This window comes from Malurus melanocephalus, unplaced genomic scaffold (genome assembly GCF_030028575.1).
Source record: "Malurus melanocephalus ecotype Western Australia unplaced genomic scaffold, MMel_1.1 scaffold_87, whole genome shotgun sequence".
Classification (NCBI taxonomy): Eukaryota; Metazoa; Chordata; class Aves; order Passeriformes; family Maluridae; genus Malurus; species Malurus melanocephalus.
In genome coordinates this window covers 2,397,296-2,405,976 of record NW_026623319.1, presented here as the reverse complement: position 1 = coordinate 2,405,976, position 8,681 = coordinate 2,397,296, and positions in this window count along the sequence as shown.

Sequence of the window (8,681 nt, the reverse complement as noted above, 5' to 3'; positions counted from 1 at the left end):
GGTGTCACACACACCTGGCTGTGCTGGGGATGGTGTCACACACACCTGGCTGTGCTGGGGAATTTGTCACACACACCTGGCTGTGCTGGGGAGGTGTCACACACAGCTGGCTGTGCTGGGGATGGTGTCACACACACCTGGCTGGGCTGGGGAAGATCTGGAGCTGAGGGGATAAGCAGCAGCAGGCCCAGGGTTTGGGTTGAGTGAGCCCCAAAGGTCCCATCCAGCCCTGACGCTTCTTTGTGATTTAAGCCATGGAAGTTCACGGTTGCCTTGGACTCTTTATTTTATCTGCCACATCTATTATTTTACTGTACCAATTGCCACTTKTTCCGACTGATAAATTATTGCAGCTCCAGTCAGATCACTTCCTTGACCAGCATCCCAACTTTCTCAATGTCTGAAAGGAAAACTACCAGCCAGCCACCACTGCAGTTCCCCCTCTCCTTCACTCTCTACCATCTGATATCTGCAMATACCCACATTTTTCTTCTTTCACCACATAAAAGCCATGCCCAAAAAGAGCAGATGCCTGCAAGGCTGGGCTGGCATTGCTGTCCCTCTCCTTGCCACAGGTTTAGTGCTCAGGAAATAAAASCTGATCTCAGGATCACCGAAGCAGGAAGAAAGGTCATCAGGCTCTTCCAACAACAACAACAACCAAAAAAAAAAAAAAAAACCTGAGGAAGAAGTAATAATAAACCTGAGCTTCCCAGTAAAGTTTAAGCAATCCTGGCTCACTGCCACAGCCTGGGTACAGAACCATCTCAGCAGCCTCCTCCAAGAAGATCTGCCTGGGCCAGAGTGAGGAGCTGCAACATCTGATACAGCTAACCCTGAACCCACTGCTGAAATCAGCATCTCAAGAGCCTGGGACATGCCTAAGAACACAAAACCAGGGTCATACCAGCATCCCACCCTCCCTTTAGCTCAAAGACAGAACCTGCCCTCTCACTTGGAGATGAAAGGTTATTTTGACACTCAGAACAAATCTTAGAGCAGCCCACAGAGCGGCCTGACAAGAGCTGTGAAGGCCAACTTTGTGAGGATGCCACAGCTTCTAGGAACAGGACAGGCAGCAAAGGAATCACCCTTTCAWTCCATGGGCATTTAAACCCCATAACTGCCATTTCTCAAAATAGGATTTGTGCCAACTGCCTTCCAGCATTAATCTGTTTACTTAACAGAATACAGTGATACTGGTAGAGAGAGTCCACTCATTTTTGGCTTTCCACTGTAGGAATTCCCTTCCCTGTGTTCTGGAGGGGAATGTTACCTTCCCCTGCAGCCTCCTGCCACTGGTCCTGATGGAAATTAGAAATYTAATCCAAATTCATTTAAACTCAAATTATAGGATTGTACAATTTAAAAGGATCACATCAGCTCGTATCAAACTATAGATTTCAGACAATCTGACTTTGAAGGATATTTGGAAATAGGGATGCAACTTTGCACAAGGAGATGGGTTACGTGGACTCATCACTGTATTGCATCAAAATTATTCTCCCAGAAAAAAACAGAGTTTGGAATCAGATTTTTGGTTCAGCATTTTCTTCTGATATCACTGATCCAAAATACCACCACAATGTTATAAAGGTTGTATTTCCTTCTTATTTGCTAAACTTCTGTACGGGAAACTACTTCCTTTCCATTTGAAAAGTGTATTTTGAGCAGGAGGAGTAGTAGGGGCAACCTTTGCCATCAAATTGTGTGTGACTGTGGATATGAACTTCAAGTACCCCCTTTACCCAGTCAGGTCACACCACGACCTTGGATTGCACCTTGAAAAAGAAAYTCAACATTGTTCTATTCAAATTGCTCAATTGTTACAGCCATATTTCAGATTAGACAGTAATAAATAGTAGCAGAGAATTAAATTGCAAATATGGACTGCTAGTAATATTATTAAGAAAAAGCATCCTCCTTTTTAGAACTTACAGCTTTCATTCTTCAGTATATGGACTTTTCCTACATACCTTGATCTCCTGACTGTAAATCCCATTAGGCTGACACAGTAGCTCCCACTGWAGCTTTTTTTGTGAAATGGCTCCAAATTGAAGCCTGGATCAGCCTTATTTATTACTCTAATAAAGGCAAATTATTAACATAAAGGGAAACAACAGTGGGACAAGGTTCAATCACCCTCAACAATTTAAAAGGGAGAACAGAATTTTAACAAATTATGAAAGAAGGACTTTTGATGGCTCAGCAAACAACACAACTCCAACACATATTTCATAGTCATTAATCACCTGCAGCGAGTGCCTCCTGCTGTGGAGAGGGTTTTCCCAATCTAATGAGATCAAAGGCTATGTTTAGCTTAGTGGGCAAAGCGATCTGACCTGGTAATCTTGGTTAAGCCGTGGGTATCTGTGAGCTGTGCTGCCGATGATCCTGCCCGGGGAAYGTGCRCATGGGGACAGCGCCCAGGGYGGCRCACAGCCCCATCCCGGGAGCMTCCGGAGGGTCACATCRGAGCCACCTCCTCGGGAGTGACCCCACAGCCCGGCACAGAGGCTCTCCACACCGCAGGGCCACAGGGCCACCAGCTCTGGGGCTCCTCTGTGTGCAGGAGAAACGGGAGCTCTCCTGGCCCACAACCACCGTGACCCTCAGGTGTTCTTCCCCGTGCCACAGGTCCCGCTTGGGAAAAGCAGTCACTTTGTGCTGCTGATGTCACCTGGGCTGGCACTCGCTGTGGGAGCTCACAGACGGCTTCCAGTGCCTTGGAAGGGTTCACTGGTGTTGGCTGGAACGCACTGGTACAGCCCAAAATGTTTCACACCGCTCCTGTCCTTCCCCTGCGTGGCAGCATTTGACAGAATGGCTTCGCTTCGGCCAAAACAAACAAAAATCATGGGAACTTCAATAAATCAATCCTTTCAATCCCACTGGAACAACTGGGAACAACTMTCACAAAAGCCATTCCAAGAGTTCAAACAACTGTAGAGTCAGAAAATYATCACAATGGCTGTTTCTAGATTTAGATATAAATATGCTCCTATGAGAACTCAGAATTTGTATTCAAAATTAGATACATATTTGAAATAAGTGTTGGAATTCTTTAACAAAGAATGAGCTTTACAGTGAGAAAGCTTCAAGAGTTACTGCTATAGMAAATTTAYTTAGAGATAGAACATATAATTCGCACAAAAATACTCATTCACATGATAAAATACTGAACTAAATACAAGGCCCAAATGTTCTTGTAATAAATATACTCAGTATAGCAAATAAAAATACATTAGAAATGAAAATTAGTTGGGTGTCAGGCTTGGCTTCCAGACTGAGCCATGTCCTAAAGATCCATTAGCTGTTTCTCAACCCCAGATTGCATACCATGAAACAATAGTTATGATGACAGCTTTGCCAAAAACTTTTACAAGCAACTGAGCTCAGGACTTGGGAAAACATTATTGCAGAATAAAAGAGTGTGCCCAGTGCAGAAGAGCAAATATGTGAACAAATATGATATTGAAGGAAAAAAGCTCACCAATAACTAGTCTAGAATAATCTCACATCCAAACAAAATGGACACGTTTTTTAGTATGTCCCTTAGCTAAATAACCCTTCCACCTGTCCATTATTTTACCAATTATTATATTATTATTTACAATTATCCTTCACCCACAACACTGACGTGCTGCAGATTCCTCACTAACAGGAGAGGATCCATTCCTTCAAAAGGAGTTAAAAAAAACAAATGAAAAAGAAAAAAAAAATTAAAAATGAAAAAAAACCCCACGTTGCTGTGTTTGGTCACAACAGGTCAAGAAGGGATTTGAAGGCAACCAAGGCATGGTAGCACCTCCTGTGCCCCCAAGGACACCATGAAGGAGCTGGGGTATACAAGAACCACAAGATCAAGAAGAAGGAACCCAAACCAGCCATAACTTCAGAGAAACACGGAATATCCTGAGTTGGAAGGGACCCACAAGGAGCATCGAGTCCAGCTTCTGGCCGWGGCTGGATCTGAGCCAGGTTTAACCTCCCAGCGAGCACAGACTGTGAGCTTTGAATGATCTATTGATTGCATTGTGAATGATTTATTGGCTGCATTTTTACCTCTCTTTCTTCAGAGCCAGAATTGTTGTTCTTTTCTGCACCAGCAACAACTTGTTTTAGGCACTAAGAACAGAATGCAATTCGCAGGGGAAACAAAAGTCTGATGATTTATTTCCCTGTGCTTCATTTGTCAGYTCACATCCCAAATCCAGCCAAATTCCCCTCCTTGGGGCTACAGAGACCACACGGAATTGTTCCAGGGCCAGCAGGTAAATTCCAGAGCCCAGAACTTCTCCATCTGGATGACCAACAGCCCTTTTCCAGAGTTAACTCACAGACATGATCTCTTAGCAAGGTTTTTGCTCCAAATAAATCTGTTGGAGGTTTTAATGTCCAGTAATAAACCAGCAGATTAGAGTGATAAAATCCCAACAGCCTCTGTCTCCCTGAGGCTGGCAGAAACCCCTCTCCTGCTTGGGCCTTGGGGTGTGCCCTTACCTGATCAACCACATCCATCCTGATCTCCATAAACAGAAATAATGGGGAAAATAATTGGAAAAAAAAAAAAGTAATTTATTAGTAAATAAATAGAAAAGCCTCACTGGAAGGCTGAGAAAATAAATCTACAGAGTTTGCTTAAATCACTCCAAAAAAAGGGAAGATAAGAGGGAGAGTTTGAAGCACTGTAAACCAGTAAAAATCAGAGGAGCATCATTCTTTTTTCCTCTTTAAACTGCTACAASGTGGTTTATGCATGGGCTGATAATTTAAGATCATTAAGAATTAATCTGCCATWTCAGTTTAGTAATTTTGGAAGTGTCCAGCACCATCAGATAAGCACAAATTCTACTTTAATCCACATTTCTTCTTAGGAATTCCTATATTTGGAAGGATTCCTTAGTTTCTTTATACAAATAACCTTATTGTTTTTTGGGTTTTGTTTTTTTTTGTATTTTTTTTTTTTTTACACAGCACTGTCCCACAAAGATCAGCTTCATACCTCTGCTATGGATCTTGGAGTTTTGTTCTCTAAGTCAGACATTCCAGTCTCTAAAAATACACAGCTGTTATTTTCAAAAGCCCAAGGAAAAGAAGATAAAAAGCAATGCATAAACTCGTGTATATATATATAATTTATATATAGGGAAATTCCTAACCTTGAAGGCAATTGTGTAGTAAGACCTACATTTCTTGAAGACTGATGTCAGTGCTCAAAGATGTTATTTGACCTTGAGGATAAAAATAAATTGTGCAGTCCTGCATTGTGTCCTCAGCTTAGTTCACTAAAGGCATCCAAATGTTCTGTGCTTACATACCATAAAACAGTTAAACACAGCTATTCCATATTAATTATATTTAATACTCCTAACTTCGATTTGTGGAGAGGAAAATTGGGTTTCCCAGGAGCTGCTGCAGCTTCCAAACATCYTCTAATTCACAAGCACCAGAGATGCTCACAGTGTTATATTTAGATAAAGTAGTGATGAGAACCCTCAGCACATTATTCGTAAAATTAAATCCCACTGAGGTTTTTTCCCTCTTSCCATTTCATTAATTCTAGCTCAGGACCAACAATGGAAGATCATCATACGTGTAGAGATAAAATAACAAAATGTATAATGAAACGTAATTCAGAAATCTATGTTTTCTACTTTTAAAATAACTGATGTTTTGGTAACTGGTGTGACTGGGAGAGAAGACTCCTGGAAAAGCTCCCCCAAACCATTGAGATGATGTCTGCCAGCACTGATTTTCAAGTCATTAATTCTCTAAAGAAACCCCTGAATGCCAAGCTCAACCATCCTTCAAAAAATGGTTTCTCAAGGAAACATTTCAGGGAAGCTGTTACCCTTGWATTCCCAGTTTTACAGAGATCCTGGGGTCTCCATTAAGGAATGATCCCCGTGCTGCCCTCAGCTCTGGCACWGCCCAGCGTTCCCTGGAGCCACCTCCAGGAGCCCGAACGGTGCCTGAGCTGTTCCTCTCCAGGAACCTGATCCCTGTCTCGTTCAGGGAGCTCAGCAGAGAGAGCTACAGCACCTGCAGTTCCCAAATTTACCTCACCAGGAAGAAACAGAGCRTGCATTCCCAGGCTTGGCTGGGAAAATTCATAGGGACTGGACACGGTGCTGGGCACGGCCACAGCTCAACTGTTCATAAAATTAATGCAGCTACAGAGCCCTTTAATTGYCCAAAGGAGCTGGTCCCAAAGAAAAAGGTATCCCCGGGCTGTCAGAAGACCCTTTTATAGTTAAACAAGTGTTCTGTGCATACAGAAAACCCCAAAACACCCACCCCACACCACACCTGCAGCCAAGCCCTCACCAAAGGCACCTGAAGTTGTGCCACTGACACCAGCAAAGAGTCACCAAGAGTTTGCAGAGTTAACAGAGCCAAGAATGATCAGTTGTTACCATTTGAACAATTTCCTGTGTCTATCCTSTAAAACAGTTGGGAAAGCATCTTTGAGATGCCTCCTCTTCCTCCCTACAGGATTAGGAAAAAAATTCTGACACTTCTAAAAACTTTATTTTACGTCATTTGCTTTCTCACAGTCTAAACTAAAAGTAAGTTAAATATAATGACACAGAAATKAAGTCTATGGTATTATTAAGAAGAGAAGAAGTTCATTTCTTTTAGAGGATATAATTCTGATGGGTATARAAGGAGRTATTTCAACTGARGAAAGAAACTCAGTGAATGCACTGGAAGAAGGATGACCATGGTTTATGAAGGGCCATCTAAAATCCTTCAATAGGGTATTTAAGAAATATGGAAAAGCATGAATTGTAGAGATCAGAGATATAACAGCCTTAAAGTAAAAATCTGTGCCAGGATATTTAATTTATACAACTTTTGGATMCTGTGTTTCCTGGAAGGTAAAAATAATAATAAATGCTGAAATCACTGTCTGTAAAGAGCAAAATTACCTCACTTGTGAGGAAATCTGGCTTCTTTTCTCCTGATTTATGAGAAAACCTAAACACATGGTTTATTTGGGCAACATGAATAGRGAAAGTGATTGCACTGGTGTTCCATCAGCGAAAGACTCTGGGTGTGTTTGCAGAATCAGCACGAGAGCAGCGAGGCAGCGATTTCAATCTCTAGGAAAGCAATGCTGAACACTACAAGGCAATGAAGGCCTTGCACTTATATTTTTCTGTCCCTACAGCACCAATSCAAGTAATTATTTTAAAACACAATTACTGACTTGTGCATTCAGTAAGAGGAATTTAAAAATTTGCCTCCGGACACACAGAAAGCAGCATCCAGTCAAGTTTAAATAATACCCTTTTACAAAGGTTTACTGATAAACTGAAAGAGCTCTTTGGATTTTTTTTTAAGTGCTTAAGACCTCAAGATTGAGAGTGAGCTTAGAAATTTAATTTTCAAACCAAATAACCCATCTTTTATAAATATGGCACCTAACAAAATCAGGTATCAATTCTAGCTTATTCTGAGTTATCAATTCTAGTTATCTCTGGAGTTAACAGTGAGATTCAGATCCTTTATCCYTTCCTCTCTCAGCCCATACTTCAGCTGTAAATAACCATTCCCACATTTACAGGCTCTGATGTGATCCCTGTGGAGATCTCTCTCAGATCTCCTACACATGCCTTACATAAAATGTTGCCTCTCCATCAGCACACAATCAGCTCGAGCTCCACAAGACTACAGAGATGTATATTTAGCTGTCAGAGAATGAGAGTTAGCACAGCTTATGTTCGGTTATATCATCCTGGAAAATCCTGGAGCGAAGAGCTGAGCAACCGCTCTGTGCTGAGCTCCACACTGCCCCAATTCTGCGATCAAACCTCAAAGCACACAATTTAAACCGAGTGTGAGAGCTCAGCAGGCGTGTCCTCCCTGTGCCCTGACCCCTCTGGTGGCAGCTGCCTGGCACCAGGGGCTGGGGCTGGGCCATCCCCTCAAATCCCAGCCCATCTCGCCTCTTCCTACTGAACCTGCCTTCAAGATGCTTTCTGGAAACGCCACCTCCAATGAAGTGCTTCCTCTGTGTCCAACTAAAACATGAACCGAGGCTCTTTGGAGCTCCAAACTCGCATGGCAGCTGGGAATTGCTGCCAGCATTAAAGAGGAGGGTTCCCTGTGCCCAGCAGCTGCGGWGGGGCAGAGGGGCTGCTGCTCAAACAGCTCCTCCAAGTGTCCCTGCTTGGACAGTTTGTGCTGCAGCAAACACAGCCAAAGCCACAGAGCAGCCTGTGATGACAGAAGAGATTGCAAATAGAGGGTGACCATGCTGCAGCAGGATTAGCTCAGGGCTAGGAAGAGCTAGGCTTAACTTCAACATCCATCTCAAATTCTCCCTGTAACCTTGACCAAGTGATTTAATTTCACCATGTCCGCCTCCTAAATATATCCAGGATAGATCATCTCCCAAATGTACAGCGAGGACAAACACAAGATTGTTAAATACTCAGATAAACCCTCAGCATTGAAGGCCTTTCACAGCCAGATACAATTGACTGGGTGAATCCAAAATAAATATTAAGTAGCCAAATCACTGGGGATTTGATTGCACTCTATTACATTGCAGCAAATATTCAGAGGAGTAAATTCAATGTTCCCTGTTTTACTGAACATAACACAGAGCTGATAAAGACTACAGATTTTCCAGTGAGTTYTTAAAAATATTGAATACTWTTTCTTATTTT